Source organism: Stomoxys calcitrans, chromosome 2 (genome assembly GCF_963082655.1).
Source record: "Stomoxys calcitrans chromosome 2, idStoCalc2.1, whole genome shotgun sequence".
Lineage (NCBI taxonomy): Eukaryota > Metazoa > Arthropoda > Insecta > Diptera > Muscidae > Stomoxys > Stomoxys calcitrans.
Genome location: NC_081553.1, coordinates 12,033,130 through 12,050,736, shown reverse-complemented (window position 1 = coordinate 12,050,736; position 17,607 = coordinate 12,033,130). Strand labels below are relative to the sequence as shown.

The window sequence follows — 17,607 nt, the reverse complement described above, 5'->3', positions numbered from 1 at the left end:
TCGGACTGCACTCGTTGATATGTAAGAAGTTTGCCCATGTTCCTTAATGGACCCGACAAAAGAACAACAATGCAGCAGGAGCCGACGGGTTACCGGCTGAAATATTTAACAGCAGGATATTAAAGAGATCACACGATAGGCTGTCTCCTTGTCTGAAACCTCGTTTGGTATTAAATGGTTCGGAAAGATCCTTTCCTATTCTTACTGAGGAACGCGTATCAGTAAGGGTCAACCTGCAGAGTCTTATTAATTTTGCAGGGATACCAAACTCAGACATGGCTTGAAATACCTTTGAACATAAAGGAGTATCGAAGTCGGCTTTGTAGTCAACAAAGAGATAGTAGGTGTTGATTTGTCCTTCTCGGGTCTTTTCAAGGATTTGGCGCAGTGTGAATATCTGGTCTAGTGTGGATTTACCAGGTCTAAAGCCGCATTGATGGGCCCTAATTATCTCATTGACTTTAGGTTTTAATCTTTCATACAGTACGCTCGAGAGTATCTTGTATGCGATGTAGTTGGCGCATTCCGTCTTGTCTCCTTTCTTGTGTCCGGTACATAGTATGCTGAGGTTCCAATCATCGGGTATGCGTCCTTCTAGCCAGATTGCACAGATAAGAGGATGCATACGCCTTATCAGCGTGTCGCCTGCGATCTTAAATAGTTCAACGGGTAACCCGTCGGCTCCTGCTGCCTTGCTGTTCTGCTACTTGGACCTCACACTGACTAGGAGGTAAACATTCTATACCATCATCAGGGATTGGTTCTGCGGTATCCTCTTCGCCGCCAATGTCGGACACTAGCAGTTGGGTAAAATGTTCTTTCCATATCCTCAGCATGTTATCTCTGTCAGTTACCAGATTTCCTTCTTTGCCTCTGCAGAAGGGTGTGCCTGCATCAAAGCCATCGGTTTGATGTTTAATACTTTGGTAGAATTTCAGGACTTCATTATGACTCCTGTACATCTCAATTCGCTCACACTCACGTCTTTCCATTTCCTTTTTCTTTCTGCGGAATAGACGTATCTCCTTTTCTCTCAATACCTCTCTTTCATCTGGCGCGTTACTACAGGGTTGCTCTATATGCCGCATTCTTGGCTTCAGTAGCATCTCGACACTCTTGGTCGTACCATGGGTTTCTTGGAGGAGGCTTCCGGTACTCAAGTACGGATTTCGCGGCATTTTCCATAGAGTGGGCAATAGTTTGCCACTGCGTCATTATATAATCTGAACAAGGAGTGCTTTCATCAAGCAGTTGGGTCAGTCGAGTGCAGTGTCAGATCGTACTTTGCTCGCCATGTTCAAACCGTTGCGAACCTTTGCTGCAACAAGGTAATGATCCGAATCTATATTCGCTCCACGGACCGATCGTACATCTAGCACGCAGGATGAATGCCTTCAATCGATCACAACGTGATCAATTTGGTTTCACGTGTTTTGATCGAGTGACAGCTATGTGGTTTTGTGAATATTTTTATGCTGAAATCTGATGCTATTAACTACCATGTTTTTTGCCGCGGCGAAATCTATCAACCTCAACCCATTACTTATCACGTGGAGGCTAAACTTTCCGACTGTTGGACCAAAAATGTCTTCCTTCCCTATCTTCGCATTAAAATCTCCCAGAACGATTTTAATGTCATGGGCGGGACAACGGTCATATTCTCTCTCTCTCTCTCTAGGCGCTCGTAGAAAATATCCTTGGTCTGCTCGTCTTTGGTCTTCCGTCGGGCCATGGGCACAAATAAGGCTGATGTTGAAGAATTTGCCTTTTATGCGAATTGTGGCTAGCCTCTCATCCACGGGAGTAAAGCTGGAGACAAGGTGTTTCAGTCTCCGACTAACCACAAATCCACAGCCAAATTCATGCCTCTTGTTATGGCAGCTTTAGCATAGTTCGACACCGTTTGGTGTTGTAGTGACGCCATTCCCAGTCCATCGCACTTCCTGTAAGGCTGTAATATCTGCCTTGTACTTCACTAATACATCCGCCAGCGCGTATACTGCACCTTCTCTATAAGGAATGCGGACATTCCAGGTGCAGATTCGCAAATCATGGTCCTTTTTTGCTTTTGTGGGTCGTCAACGTTGGGGGGGTCCGTTTTCGCTATTCCTTTGTTTCTCATAGTAGTTCTCATAGTTTTCCGGGGGCGGGTTACTGGCCCAGTGCCCCAACCGCATGGGTTTTTAAACTTTGAAAATGCGCACTTTAAGACAACCATATGCAGATTATTTTTTGCTATTGTGCTGCGAGTTTGCTAACAAAAGAAAAAATACAACAGGGACTGTATACTTCAAGTGACAAGATTTTCCACAAAAGCTACCTCAGAAGTCTTTCTTTCTTTCTTTAGAAGATATGTGAAAACATAAATAACCAACTTAATTACATGAAAACATCACATAAAACAATTGCAGGACAACATTAATGGCAAATGGGAAACATTTTCATTAAGACAAGATATCCAAGGATACAACAAAAGATGGACAGGCGGCAGGACTCGGCAACATGAGAAAACGGAGCAAAATTCAAATACACAAATCTGAACTTTGAACTGACATCAACCAACGGGACATAATGTTGTAACAACACAAAAGCCTAGTCCATTACACGAAATAAATGATGGTGGATCGAAAAAAGGAAATCTAATGTAGAAAACTTAAAATTTGACAGAAATTTATGTTGTCAAACATTCACGGGCATTACAAAAGACAATGAATGATCGGCTACACATTTCTTTTTCTTAGCAAGAAAGAGGGGGATAAAAACCCTTTGGTCAGTGCCAAAGGGTAGAAAACTTGTTGTGCTAGCCAGTTTGTTGATCTCTGTTGAATGGCCACAGGACATTTTAAGGACATTTTCTTAAGGTTTGACAAATGTCAAAATTTCGTGTTACATCAAATTGATGGTGGCTGATAGCAGACCGGACAATAATCGAATGTCCGTTATGTCTCCCTACTTTGCGGTCTTGTTTGGTGGTAATGGTGGTGGCGTCAAGGCAAAAGAAAGTCCTGCCTTGGTGGTCAAAGAAAGTCAGGCAAGCAAATTTACCATGTGTGTTAAATTGTGAGTTGGGAGTAGATTTTCTCAAAAAATCCTGGCCGCTGAGATTTGAAGAAAATTGATGAGCTCTTGGTTTTTTTTTTGTTTTTTGTTTGCAATTAGAATTATTAGAACACTAATGACAATTTTCTTTGCTTGTCACTAAGAGCAGCAGGGCAAGCCGGCCCATAAGGAACCGGTAGCTATTAAGGCTGCTCACTGATCTAGCAATAAACTGGAAACACACGTTCATGTTCGCCTAACCAACTATCCCAGATGAATGAAACTAGGCAAAGAAATTTCATTTTTGGCGGTTGGATAGTGATTTTTGTTGTCTTGGTGGGAATGTTGCGCCAAGGACACGAGGACTCTACAGACAACGACAAGGACATGTGCAATAATTACTTGTTACCCCCTTTCAGAGGTTTCCCAGTAATTGCAAGAACAAAATTTAAGCAAACCGAAAATAGAAATTATTCTTAGATGGGTTGGGTTTTTGTGAAACACAAATGGGACAGGGATGTTTGATGTCTTCCACATGCAAGAGTGAGAAGAATTCTTTCCAACTTCCCTACTTTACTTCGCTCAAGGACACCATGCACTAAGGCAAGGGATTCCAAAAAAGAAAAAGTTTCTTTTCCTAGAGTAAGGAAACCCATCATCTATCTGCTCGGCACCTTTACTTGCCTGCGACTATATGTATTAATGATTGTTTTAGCTTCAAACGTACGAAGATTTTACCACCGAATTTTGGGATTGTTTCTTTGCTTTGCTGCTTCTGGTGTAATTTGCATAAGTTTGTTTTATTTTTTCCATTCTGTTCCGTTGCCTGGCTGTTCAATATGATTTGGATTATTTTAAATTGTTTTTCCCACCAAACATACATTTGAAATGGGATTGAGGCACCCCATATGGTTGGTTGCCAAGCTGGTTAATTGCAGGCATGGTTGATTTTTCTTCCATCTGGGTTTCAACCAGACAAATTGTATTCCAGGAAAGGTGTTCGTTCACTTTCGATAGGTGTTCGACAAAACTATTTTTAATTTTTGTTTCACATGACTAAACAGCTCATGAATATTGATGTTGGCTAGACTTTTTCAAATCCAAGAGAAAAAAAAAGTTAATAAAGAGGATTCAAAAATTAAAGAAAGTCTATTTTATATCAAGAAAATAAAACCAAAAAATAAAATCAAAATGAAATAAAAAAATTAAATAAAATATAAAAAAATAAAATAAAAAAATAAAAAAAACTTTATATCTCCACTTATTTGTGAAACTTAGTGTTCTTCGGAGGGTATTTTAAAACATTTGATAGTTTTGTGAAATTAGACCCCAAAGTAAAGTAAACATATTCCCCGATATTTTTTATCCCCCAATTAAATTGGGAAAGTTCCGATTTCTTAATGAAACCCCGAATTGACCCTAAAAGGTGCATGAAAAAAGACCCCAAAAGACGAAATGGGGCCCAAAAGTTTTGTTGCTTAGGGCATATTTTCATTTTGGGTTAGAGGTGTAATTTTTCGTAGCGTTCCTTTGGTCGAGTCCAATTTGAATGAGATGCAAATCATATTCATATACAAACCGTAATACCATCATAGTTCCACACTCGAATTTCTTGGCACCATGACAATTGCGACCCAAATTGAAAATGAAAAAGGCCCCGAATGTGGAGTGTTTTTTATCATGAAAAATGACCCAAAACAAATGCATCCCCAAAGAATGCAGATACACCTAAAGCAGGTGAAATTCTGATTGAGAATTCGGAGTGTATTTTCCTAATGCAATTTCACCCCAAACACCAACATGTAAATAAACCCAAAAGTGTGCATAATCACCCCAAATATTGTATTGTTGCTTACAATGTAAGATTTGGCGTGTAGAAGTGAACAAAACAATTTGGGGTGTAAATGCATTAAACCTAAATGATTTTAACAATAATTTAAAGAAGAGTTTGCCAAAGAAAGAAGAGGAGACAAAAGTAAATGGACTTTTTCCAATAGTAAACATTGAAACATGACAACATTTGTAAGGTACTATGCCATGTAAACTTCTCTCCGAAGAGGTGTCGCACTGCGGCACGCCGTTCGGACTCGGCTATAAAAAGGAGGCCCCTTATCATTGAGCTTAAAACTTGAATCGAACTGCACTCATTGATATGTGAGAAGTTTGCCCTTGTTGCTAAATGGAATGTTCATGGGCAAAATTTGCATTTGCAAACATTGAATCCAGTTTGGATGACTCCTAAGATGATTTATTGGATGTATACGGCCATCGTGAGACCAGTACTTGCCTATGGAGCACTGGTATGGTGGGACGCCGTAGATAGGAGAAGGTCCAGAAACTGGTCTGCGTCGGGATCACAGGGGCGCTGAGATCCGCACCGCAGGCAGGCCTGAAGGCAATGCTGGATATGCAGCCCATGGAAGCCTATATAAGGAACTGCACCGCCAGGGTTGCGCTTAGGCTGAGGGAGCTCAGCATGCTGAAGGAGGATTGTTGCGGCCACAGTTCGATTCTAGGTGTTATGGCTACGGAAGCTAGACTAAAGAGGATCTCGACTACATGGCACCAGTGCCGACTGGAGTGAGGGCATTCGCGATTCATTTTCCTGAGAGGGACGAATGGAGGGCGGATGGTGTACTTGTGGAGGATGAGACCTCGATCTACACAGATGGCTCCAAGATGGGGTCAGTGACTGGATTGGGGGTCTACTCTGATGCACTCAATATCAGTATGTCTCTGAGACTGCCGGATGAGTGTACGGTCTTTCAAGCAGAGGACTGTACCATTGCAGTAGCCGCAAGAAAAATTCTGGCAAGGGGCTTACCGCCCTCGAAACTTAGAATTTATGTGGACAGTATGGCGGCACTCAAGGCCTAGTGGCCGAGGATGGTGAGGTCGAGATGAGTGGCGGACAGTATGGAATACCTGGATAGGCTTCGGGCCCACGATGTGACGGTGATAAGGTTTCGTGGGCATGAGGGGATTGCAGGAAATGAGAGGGCGGATAAGTGCGCAAGGAGGGGTTCGTCTGCGCCAGGTGAACCAGTCATCGGTCTTGCCTACACGCCATTTTTCGAGCTACTGAACACAGCATGGCCAGCGCGGCGTCGGAGGGCGAGGTGGGACACGGTAGATGGTTGCTGGACTGCGAAGGCGCTATGGCCGGTCATCGACCGGAGGAGTTGCTGGCGTTCGATAAGAAGTCGATGAATACTTTGACGGGGGTCTTAACCGGACACTGTGCCATAGGCCGCATGGCGGCGCGCATGGTGATACCACACAATGGGTTCCGTAGGAGTTGCCTCTATGAAGATGAGGAGGAGACTATTCAGAACTTGCAGTGTTCCTTTCCGGGTCTGCAGAGACGTAGGCTCTCTTTCCTGGGGAGCTTTTTCTTCTGTGATCTGAGTGAACTTGCGAACGTACCTCTGGTATCTCTTCTGAAGTTTGTTGAGGGAACAGGATGGTTCCGACGGGGGGATGCCACATGCTCCAGCGTAGGTAGGTCCGTACTTCCGTAGGGAGCAGGGAAGGGTTGTTCTTCACCTCCCGCTCGGGTTTCTCCACTCTTCATGTCTTTTTATTTTATTCTGTATAACCTCTAGAACGAGGTCTCACATTTTCTTTTTTCTTCCTTTCTCTCTCTAGGGTACCACAATGGGCAAACTGGCCTCCGAGTGAACTCTTCCTTTGGTGGGCGACGCATTCAACCTAACCTTTTTCACTCCCCAATTTAATTGGGAAGTTCCGATTTACTTAAGGAAAACCCGAATTGGCTCCAATAGCTGCATGAAAAAGGCCCCAAAAATACGAAAGATGAACGCAATAGATTTGTTGTTCTCCATACACCTGTTTCCTTTTTAATTTGGGATGCAATATATCCTGAGGACAACTTAATACCGCCCATTTCTAAACCCCGCCTCTATAGCGCAGAAATCTGCATGCATTATGAAGGGCTCCGTCTATGTCCAGAGAAATCGCAATCGGTGATTCCTTAAACTGAATTGTCCCCTCCCCAGGCGATGCAAGACACTACTTGCGCAGTATCGGACGACCTATCCTGATATATGCATGCTGGCAATTCAGGTAGTGAAGTTTTCCCATTTTTCAATACGACCGATTTCAAGTTTAGTTATCATATTGATTTTTATTTCGTTATTTAGTTTCTTCTTCATATAAAATAAAAATAGAATAAAAAAAATTATTTAATTTTTCTCATACTTTAAAAGCGAAAGTTATTGACGATATCTGTTGCCTTAACCAAAACGGCTTCCTCTAACAGGCTTCAATCTGCACTACAAATAAATAAATGTAAAACCATTTCAAAAATTAAATAGAAAAATACTTACACCACCGCGGCAGCCTCCTTTAGGAGTTACCATGGGCAGGGATGCTAGAAATACTGCCCCAAATACTAAACAGAAGCGAAATAAATTCATATTCTTGTCGTCGAAGTTGACTAGAGATTGAAATCAATTCCACAATTTCAGAAAATGCTCTTCTTATATAGGCAAACGTTAGAGCAGATCGATGAGCATTTTCAAACTAAGTATACCAGAGAAAAAAAATTGCAATTAGAATGTTAATTAATCATTTAAAAAGCTTTTCCAGCATTCAACTTTGATGATCCGTTTTTTATTAGGCAAAAAGCAATTCGTTTGCATAATTTAAAAAGGCACGTCACTTAGAATTTAGTACCAAATTTAATGCAGCTGCATCTATTGACAAGTATTTCAACAGAATACCTAACAAATATGAAGAATACTTTTTTTTTTAAATTAAGGCCTTAAGTTTGAAAAGGCCCTAAGGTCGACCGGGTCGAACTTTGGATACCCACCACCTCGGGTATATATGTAAACCACCTTTCGTGAAAATCCGGTGAAAATGCATATCTTATACCCCATACCAGCTATATCGAAATATGTTCCGATTTGGACCAGATACTTATAAGTTCAAGTCATTGTTCAATTGTGCATAAAAAAATATTGGTCTTTTAAGTAGCTATATCTAAAAATAAACCGATCTGAACCATATGCGATAAGGATATGGAAACCCCTAACATAAGTCACTGTGTAAAATTTCAGTGAAATCGGATTATAAATGCGCCTTTTATGGGACCAAGACTTAAAATCGAGATAATGGTCTATATGGCAGCTACATCCAAATATGGACCGATTTGGGCCAAGTTTCAGAAAAATGTCGAAGAGCCTAGTTCAACTTCCTGTCCCACATTTCGGCGAAATCGGACAATAATTGCGCCTTTTATGGGCCCAAAACATTAAATCGAGAGATCGGTGTATATGGCAGCTATATTCAAATCTGGACCGATCTGGGCCAAATTGGAGAAGGACGTCGAAGAGCCTAACTAAACTCACTGTCTCAAATTTCGGTGACATCGGACAATAAATGCGCATTTTATGGACCCAAAACCTTAAATCGAGATCTATCTATATATGGCAGCTATATTCAAATCTGGACCGACCTGGGCCAAATTGAAGAATGAAGTCGAAGAGCCTAACACAACAAACTGTCCCAAATTTCGACGACATCGGACAACAAATGCGCTTTTCGAGAGATCAGTCTATATGGCAGCTATATCCAAATCTGGACCGATCTGGGGCAAATTGAAGAAAGATGTCGAAGGGCCTAACATAACTAAATCGGATAATAAATGTGGCTTATATGGGCCAAAGACCCTAAATCGGAGGATCGGTCTATATGGCAGCTATATCCAAATCTGGGCCGATCTGGACGAAATTGAAGAAGGATGTCGAAGGGCCTTACACGACTCACTGTACCAAATTTCGTTGACATCGGACAATAAATGCACCTTTTATCGGCCCAAAACCTAAAATCGAGAAATCGGTCTATATGGCAGCTATATCCAAATCTAAACTGATCTGGGCCAAATTGAAGAATAATGTCAAAGAGCCTAACACAACTCACTTTCCCAAATTTCATCAAAATCGGATAATAAATGTGGCTTTTCTAGGCCTAACACCCTCAATCGGCGGATCGGTCTATATGGCAGCTATAACCAAATCTGAACCGATCTGGACAAAAGTGAAGAAGGATGTCGAAGGGCCTTACACAACTCACTGTCCCAAATTTCAGCAAAATCGGTTAATAAATGTGGCTTTTATGGGCCTAAGGCCCTAAATCGGAGGATCAGTCTATATGGCAGCTATAACCAAATCTGGGCCGATCTGGACCAAATTTAAGAACGATGTCGAAGGGCCTAGCACAACTCACTGTGCCAAAATTCAGCAAAATCGGATAATAAATGTAGCTTTTATTGACCTAAAGCCCTAAATCGGCGTATCTGCCTATATGGGGGCTATATCAAGCTATAGTCCTATATAGCCCATCTTCGAACATAACCTGCTCATAGACAAAAAAAAATGTCTCTATTTTTAAAGACTGTATCGTGATTTCAACAGACAGACGGACGGACATGGCTAGATCGTCTTCGATTTTTACGCGGATCAAGAACATATATATATTTTATAGGATCGGAAATGAATATTTCGATGTGTTGCAAACGGAATGACAAAATGAATATACCCCCATGCTTCGGTGGTGGCAATAATAATAAATTGTACGAAAATATGAGGTTGTATTAACAAACTATTTTGCTAGTTTTAGCTTTGGGGTATAGAGAAATCTAGAAATTTGGTCAATAAAGGGTCACATCAAGAGGTACTGTCTTCACTTCTTTGGATTATAGCCATTAACAATACATCATTGGGTCTCTGGATGTGGCTATTGCGGTTAGGGGAAGTCTCCCGGCACTCTTAGAGACTCTTAGAGAAATTGGAAATGACTTTGGCGAAAGTGTAATTTCCTCATTCTGTTTGCAACACCACGAAATATGCGTCTAAAACCCCATAAAGTATATATATTCTTGATTGTCATGACATTTTAAGTCGATCTAGCCTTGTCCGTCCGTCTGCCTGTCGAAAGCACATTAACTTTCGAAGGAGTAAAGCTAGGCGCTGAAAATATTGCTCAAATACTTTTTTTAGTGTAGGTCAATTGTGATTGTAAATGGACCAAATCGGTCCATGTTTTGATATAGCTGCGATATAAACCGATAATGGGTCTTGACTTCTTCAGCTTTTAGAAGGCGCAATTCTTATCCGATTTGGCTGTAATTGCACGAGGTATTCCGTTAAGACTTTCAACAACTGTGCTAAGTATGGTTCAAAACGGTCCATAACCTGGTATGGCTGCCATATTAACCGATCTTGAATCTTGACTTCTTGAGTCACTAGAGAGCGCATTTCTTATCCTATTTGGCTGAAATTTTGCATGCGGTGTTTTGTTGTTTCTTTCAATAACTGTGCTAAGTATAGTATATTTTATTTAGTGTAGGGCGGTTGGGATTGTAAATGGGCCAAATCGGTCCATGTTTTGATATAGCTGCTATATAAACCGATTATGGGTCTTGACTTCTTGAGCCTCTAGAGGCCGAAATTCTCGTCCGATTTGACTGAAATTTTGCACGTGTTTTGGTATCACATCGAACAACTGCGCTAAGTATGGCTCAAATCGGATTATGTTTTGATATAGCGGCCATGTAAACCAATATTGTGCCTTGACTTCTTCAGCTTTTAAAGTGCGTAATTCTTTTTCGATTTCGCTGCAATTTTGTACGTGGTGTTTTGATATCACTTTCAACAATTGTGCTAAGTATGGTTCAAATCGGTTCATAACCTGGTATAGCTGCCACATAAACCGATCTGGGATCTTGACTTCTTGAGCCTCTAGAGGGCGCAATTCTCATCAGATTTGTACAACGATTTCAACCATGATCTTCAACATACTTGTCCAATATGTTCTGAATCGATCTATAGCTTGTTTTTCGGTAAATATGCTGATGGTGAGTGATCTGTGATGTGAAATCAGAATCAAACTGCGATCGAATGATCGTGTCCGTTATTAAATAAGAACTTAAATTCGAAGATTACTTCTTTATTTTGATGTTAAGCTTCGTTGTTATTGATAAAATCCTTCGAATAAGGAAAAAGCCAAGTTCTATTCTGTGTAACCCCAACATCTTTTCATAAGAGAACGATAGTAACCCGTTGTCAGATTGTCTTTTTACCATATTGAGTAGAAAGTTTACAGAATGAGCGATATTTATTTTAATAAATTTTTCGATTCACAAAAAGCGTAGTAAGTCCAATATTTCTTTTAGCCAATACTAAATTCAACAGTTGCTTATTTAGCGCCCAAATCTTATAATGGGAGGTCTATTGCACTATAAAAAACAAATAAATACATGATTAGCTTTTTCTAACTCTTAAAAAATTTAATAAAAAAAGTCTGCTTACGGCACCGTGGCAACCTCGAACAAAAGTTGCCATTGGTAGGGCCACGGAAAATGCTGAAGAGAGAACTAAAAACAAGTACAGCACGTTCATATTTTTGATGTCTAAGATGGACTAGAGATTAAAATCAAGAAACATTTGCTTTTGAAGTGGAAATTCGAATGTTTTATAGGCAAACACGATGCAGCAGATAAAATTAAGTAAACTCGAAAAAAATGACAATTCATCTATGCAGTCAAGGTAATGCTGTCTGCTTCAACAGAATTGCAAAACTCAATTCAGTGATTTTCTAAAGTAATATGAACCACATTTAAGCGAATATATATACTTACCGGACAATATTCAAGTGAAATACATTTAGGAGCAGGGTTGCATTAAATGAAGATATTTAAAAATTCTGTGACTTAAGCCCATGTGCTTTAGTTGTTCTTTTTCCCAATTTGTTTTAGTTTAAATAATTAGTTCAAGGGTTCTAGTTCAAGGATTCTAGTTTGAACTCAACGGTTGGATTTACTATTAAGAAGTTTTTCTGAAATTTAATTTTGAGGTACTTTGTTGCTAGGCAAGAATCAATACAAGTTTGCGTTTAACACTAATTTCACATAGATTTAAATACGAACCTTTATGCAGTGGCATGTCTCAATAATTATCTCAACAGAACACCGAGCAATTAAACACTTTAATTTGAATAAAAAACCTAGTTTCAAGATATATAATTTAATATTCATTTAATTTTGACTCTTACATAAGGCTTAAGGAACTTTGAGGCAATATTTAATTTTTATGGAAATCTTGCGCAAATTTGTTCTTAAATTAAGCCGAAAACATGCAATGCTACGAATCGTACATATGTAAACTTTCCTTGCACTATGGGCGATAGAATTCTACGTACAAACACTCGTATTGCTGAGCATTAAACTGAAAAATTTGTTATCCTAATTGTAAAGATTTGAGCCAAAGATTAGCAAACTTAATTGGATGATGATCAACTTTCCAACTATTTAAGGATTCCATTTGTTGAAGAATATTTTCCTTCATATTAAGGATTGCTTTATTTTCAATGATAGGTTAATAAATCCTTAACTTGGTGTCTTGTTATTAAAGACAAAAATCTAAAATGAAGTTCAAAATATCCTTGAAAGTTAGGACAAGACTACAGTGAACCGTAGTTAAAGGGGCGAAATAGTCTTGCAAATTTTCGTTTAAGATGTTAAGTTTAAAAAAAGAATTTTTCAAAAAATAATAATTGGACAATCATATATGAAGTATAATAAGAACCAATCAGCGATCAAAATTTGAAATGGATGGTTTTGTCAGTTTGTAAATAGGAAATACATATGGCTCGTTTTCATTGCTAAAATCCTACGAATAAGAAAACATCGTAAAATAAATGGGTCAACTTGTTTTCAGTGTATATTAAAAAGGAGAGATTTAATTTTGTTTAAAACTGATTTTGATTGTTTAAAATAAATATAATTTTACATGGCAAACCAAATACGATGTGACCTAAAGTGGAACATCTTGGATGTTGAGTTGGTAAACAAGTCTGTTTATCAAAGTTTGTGTCTTGTCACTGGTTTGGGTTAGATAAGTGTGGCAGTCTATTTTGTAAACAGATTCACTTACACAATTTTGGTACATTCTGATACCACAGTAGCGACAAACCAAGCCTTTGGTGGGACTCGAACCCACGACCTTCAAAAAACGCTACCAACTCGGCTACCGGGTGACCGAGCGGGGGTCACTAATACTCAAGTTAAAAATTGTCTATGTGAGTCTGATACTGACATCATTACCTATGCGGACCATGTTTTAGTACTTCTTAGGGGTAAGGATCCAAACAAGCTATGCCGAAGGACCGAAAATATGCATATAACTGGGCTAACCCAGGGGTCTCAATGTTAACCCAGAGAAGACTAAAATATGTCTGTTCACTAGGAAGACGAAGGTGGGCCAATTTGACTCACCACTCTTCCTCATCAAAACGATTTCGATATCGGACAAGGTTTAATACTTAGGAGAGATCTTGGATAGGAAACTTAAATAGAAGTGTCACATTCAGGACAGTACGCTCGTAGATGTTGGGTACTATGTAGACGAGCCGTAGGCTCGAAATGGGGCCTGAATCCTAGAATAGTCCTCTGACTCTACAGGAGCGTCATACGACCAATACTTACTTACGCCTCAGTAATTTGGTGGACTGCTATGGAGAAAAAGTGCAACATAAAAACCATACAACAGGTTGAGTGCCTCTAGGGCACTGGAGACTATTCTAGATATCCGGCCCATAGACATACATATTTATTGCGAGGCAGCCACTGCGGCTATGAGACTTGAGGCGATGGGAGAATGGATTGATGATAAGAGCAGGTCCTAGCACCGCGGTATAATCGAGGCGACGAGAGGAAACCTGGAAGGAATGAAAGAGGTCTCCGAACCGATTCCTGAGAGACACTTTCAGGTCGAGCACGAGGCACTGCTGCCAGTAGCACAGACTTGGATTGAAGGAATACTAGGGGTATAGCCATCTGGAAGTTCATGTTACCCGGATGGATCATAGCTAGAGGACAGAGTGGGCCTGGGGGTCTACATTGAGAAGCCAAGGACTGAGGCTGCCTGACCGTAATATGAGACTGCAGGCGGAGATCCGGGCGATCACGGAATACGAGAGGTGGTGTGGTGTTAAAGCGACAACGTCGACTATGAACATCTTTACGGACAGTAAACAGGCCATAAGGACAATAACAACAAGGACAGTAGGATCACGAACTGTCTTACAATGTAAGAAGGAGATTAACGCCTTCTCTGAGAATGGCACGATTCGCATCGTTTGAGTGCAGGGCCATAGGGGAGTAAGTAGGAATAACAAAGAAGACGATTTGGCGGGTGAAGGCCAGAGGACTTGCGGGACAATATGGGACTCAAATGATAGGTATTCAGGAGTAGAGAACGAATTTCATATTAAAAATTGGGTCCAAGTAACTGGGGGGCCGCCCCAACCCCAAAACCCCCCAAAATAGGTTTTTTTGAACGATCATGACAATATGCAAATATGGTCATGAAGGAGGAATAAGCTTGATAGTTTGTTGATTTCGGAAAGGGGCGGACCTCCCCCTTTACCCAGAAATACCAACCAAAATCAAAAGTGGACCCATCGGGAAAATATGGGTATCAAATGAAAAGTATTGGAAAGTAGAATACGAATAAGGTATTAAAATTTGAATCTAAGTACCCATCGCGACGCCCAATTTCCCCAAACAGACATATTGGGCGTTCATGTCAATATGGGCCTCAAATGAAAAGTATTTGGGAGTAGATTACGAATATGACATAAAAATTTGAGTTCAAGTCTAGGTGGCGCTTTGCTTTCCAATACACTACGGCATTTGAATGAAGGGGAACGGACCCTCCCCTTATCCAAAAAACACAACCCAAAATCAAAAGTGGACCGATCGAGACAATATGGATTCAAATTAAAGGTATTGGAGAGTAGAATACGAATATGGTATTAAAATTTGAGTTTAAGTACCCATCGGACCGCCCCAACCCCAAAACTCCCCCAAACAGACATATTTGACAGGTACCCACATTTGAGTCAAAATGTCTGAGAATCAACCAGCGATCGAAATTTGAAATAGATGGTCGTGTCCCTAAATAGGAAATTGAATATAAGGACAGCATCTTTATTTTAAAGGTTTAGCTCGTTTCCATTGCTAAAATCCTACAAATAAGGAAAAATCTTAGAATTTGGGCCAACTTGTTTTTCTCTGTGGGTCTCAAAAGGAATGATGGATGAGGATAATTGATGTCATGTTGCTAGTCGAAGGCAAATTTCTTCTTTCACAAGTAGTAACATCATGGATAGGTCAATGAGAAGACTGTCGAGTTGGTCGTTTATGAAAAGGTTTAGGTTAAACTCTGGAAGACGTAGTTGATGGTTTTCAATAGGAAACATTAGTAACATCATGGAAAGGTCAATGAGCAGACTGTCGAATTAGTCGTTAATGAAAAGGTTGAGGTTAAATCCTGAAAAACGTAGCTGATGGTTTTCACTAGGAAATATAAGATTCCGAAATTTAGACTCTAGTGACTCTGGATAGTGTTGGGAAAGGAATGCAGTGTTCATACTTAATTTTAAATAAACTTTTCTTTAAATAAGCTTAAAAACATAGTTGCTAGATAATTAATTAATTAAGGCGATATTTTGTTACCACGCAAAACAAAAAAAAATCCATTCTCTTAAACAAGAAGAGATTTAAATTCCAAAAATTAAATATTGGGCATTTGTTCGTGTAGGCGAACATCTATTACAAATTGATGAATGGCTTTCCAATCATAAACTTCTTCAAATTATGCAATGAACGATGTCCGCAATAAAACTTTCAAAAGCGATACCCTACCCAGTTTTTGGAAGTCACCTCAGTTCATCCAAAAGTAGGGGAGGTTTGAAAAGATCACTAATAATGGAAAATTATAAATCAGGGTTTGAATGACACTCAATTTAAGCTGTTGCTCAAAAGAACCACATTTACTATGTTCCAAACCCAAATAAGATTGATAGGTTTTAGTTTGATCAGCAAGATTTTCAATCGTTACTTCAGGGTTTCTGTACATTCTTGAGAGTTCTCTATACATTCGTTTCTTTATTAGTTGAAGTTTTTGTTGCATCTTCGGTCGGGGAATCAGAAGACGACTCAGCAGTTGTTGCTGAACACTTGCCTGAAGAATTATCGACCACATCGCCTGCTACAAGTCTGGCGGATTGCAGGAGACTGAAAATCCCCCCGCCACATCGAAACGGGACCCGACAAGCCCTGTGTGGGTCGGTCACAAAGTTGGACTGGGCTCCCAGTGCGCGCCAGCAAGGAAGCACGGAACTCAGAAAGTACTTCGACAGTAGCAGTTAGTGAGAAATCTAAGGAGAAATCGTCCACACCGCAACTGCACAGTGTCCTGAGCAAGAGTGGTTCCACAGCTTTCTCACCTGTCCATGGATGCCTACGGAAGCTCATCATGACAAGTTCTAACGAATCTTGTGATAGAATCCTGGGTAGAATTCTGCAGCTCCATGGAGGGTACATCTGAGGACTCTAGGCTAAGGAAGATACGGTGGGGTATATCCAGAAGTCAGAGAATGTATGGACAATGTCCAGTGAGGAAACACTAGAATTACTCATTGATACACATTTCCCGGGAAATTTACCAACGGACAAAGTGGCGCCAGAAGAGGTTGTTACTGATATGCATTCGTCGCAGGCCATTAGGGAAATTGTGTCTGAGCCGAAAATCCTTTGGGCGATAAGAAGTTTCCTTTAAGCCGCTAGACCCTGATGATGTATCACCGGTTGAATTACAAGCTGTATCTGGTTCCCTGGCTTAGGGAGATATACTCTGCTTGTATCATATATGCCTGTGGGATGGAGGGACACGAAGGTCATTTTCATTCCGAAAGCAGGAAAACCCTACCACACGAAGGCGAAAGATTTTCGTCCTATTAGTCTATCATCCTTTATGCTGAAGACTTTTGAAAGGTTGATAGAAACATATCTTAGGGCAAAGATCTCTGGAGATCGCCTGTCGGCAAATCCTATGAAACAGCCTTTCACGACCTAGTCGGCTACATCAAGGAATATACAATGTTAGGATTTCTTTACATTGAAGGTGCTTTCAATAATGTAAAACCGACGTCAATCATGAAGGAGTTGAAGTTTCTAGACATCAACACTACGGTAAGAAAGTTTATTAATAACTTTCTTACTTAAAGATGCATTACGGCAGGCTTGGGATCTGTGTATCTAAAAAGATGGGTCAGCAGAGGAACTCCTCAAGAAGGTGTACAGTCTCCTCTCCTTTGGTATATAGTCATTAACAATATATTATTGTCTCTGGAAGAAACAGGTCTAAAAGTGGTCGCGTATGCTGATGACGTGGCAATTGCGGTTAGGGGAAAGTTTCCCAGCACTCTAAGAGGTATACTTCAGGAAGCTCTACAGCAAACTGGTAGTTCTTTAGTAGTTCTTTTCAGCAGGAGATACAAGTACACCAGCCTACAGTGGAACCTGTCTCCTTGGGTGGAGAGAATGTTCCATTTACAGAAAGCGCAAAATACCTGGGTGTTTTGCTGGACAGGAAATTGAACTTCAAATCCAACTTTTTGGAAAGGGCAAGAAAGGCCACTCCTGCCCTATACACCTGCAACAGAGCCATTGACAAAAGTTGGGGATTTAGACCGCGT

The 17,607-nt window shown here is 40.3% G+C and overlaps 1 protein-coding gene and 2 long non-coding RNA genes across 3 annotated transcripts in view; all 3 read right to left on the bottom strand.

Moving 5' to 3' along the window:
* LOC106080611 (M-phase inducer phosphatase) overlaps positions 1 to 17,607 on the bottom strand; it is a 549,197-nt gene that overhangs the window by 268,608 nt on the left and 262,982 nt on the right. The window lies entirely within an intron of this gene.
* LOC106080613 (uncharacterized) lies at positions 7,167 to 7,769 on the bottom strand. Its single transcript, XR_001220241.2, has 2 exons — positions 7,389 to 7,769; positions 7,167 to 7,334 (listed from the first exon to the last, which is right to left on the bottom strand). It is a non-coding gene; the product is annotated as an uncharacterized LOC106080613 (long non-coding RNA).
* LOC106080618 (uncharacterized) lies at positions 11,163 to 11,635 on the bottom strand. The gene is made up of 2 exons (XR_001220245.2): positions 11,376 to 11,635; positions 11,163 to 11,302 (listed from the first exon to the last, which is right to left on the bottom strand). It is a non-coding gene; the product is annotated as an uncharacterized LOC106080618 (long non-coding RNA).